Below are 722 nucleotides of genomic sequence, written 5' to 3'. Positions count from 1 at the left end.
CAGTTCAGCAGGACTCCCTGAATAAACTTCTAATGCAGTTGACTTTGATTTAAATGCTGTTAACAGTGTTTCTGGGGCCTAGTCTATATTGAAATTTTAATTTATACCAGTGCAGCATAAAGACTGTCTCTGAACCAAAGAGCTTAGAATTCAAGTTACGAAGAAGCAAGCTACAGGCGATAGAGGGGGTTAGTATAAGGAAACAAGGCCCTGGTCAGCATGATGGGAGTTAGAAACTTCCAATCTAGGAATAATGGGTGCAAACTAGTGGAGGGTACATTTAGGTTAGACATTAGGAAGAATTTTTTTTACAGTACAGGTGGCCAGAGTCTGGAATGGGCTTCCAAGATAGGTAGTACCATCACCTAACTTGGAGGTCTTCAAGAGGAGGCTTGACAGTCACCTGGCTGGGATTGTCTGACCTCGGTCCTCTTTCCTGCCAGGGGCAGGGGGTTGGACACGATGATCCATTGGGTCCCTTCCAACTCTATAATCTATGAATCTATAATTTGTACTTATGGAATTTACCCTGGTTCCAAACTTGGATAAAATGCCACGGTGGAATTTAAAATGCCACACTTAAACCAGGGCTGGCATTGTATTTCCTTCTTGGTCATCTACGTGAAAAAGAAGCTTGTTGGCTGCCTCCTCACTCAAGTCCCTCTAGTCATGGGTTTAGGTCAGCTACACATGCAGGCCTTGGACACCACTATGCACCCAAA

At 44.0% G+C, this 722-nt stretch overlaps 1 protein-coding gene across 8 annotated transcripts in view; it reads left to right on the top strand.

Annotated features, from left to right (window-relative positions):
* The window catches only part of PTPRJ (protein tyrosine phosphatase, receptor type J), a 135,102-nt gene that overhangs the window by 118,879 nt on the left and 15,501 nt on the right, over positions 1-722 (top strand). The gene's annotated exons all lie outside the window — the stretch shown is intronic.

This window comes from Crocodylus porosus, unplaced genomic scaffold, assembly GCF_001723895.1.
Source record: "Crocodylus porosus isolate Cpor-Errol unplaced genomic scaffold, CroPor_comp1, whole genome shotgun sequence".
In the NCBI taxonomy this organism is placed as follows: Eukaryota; Metazoa; Chordata; order Crocodylia; family Crocodylidae; genus Crocodylus; species Crocodylus porosus.
This window is presented reverse-complemented; position numbering and strand designations above follow the sequence as displayed.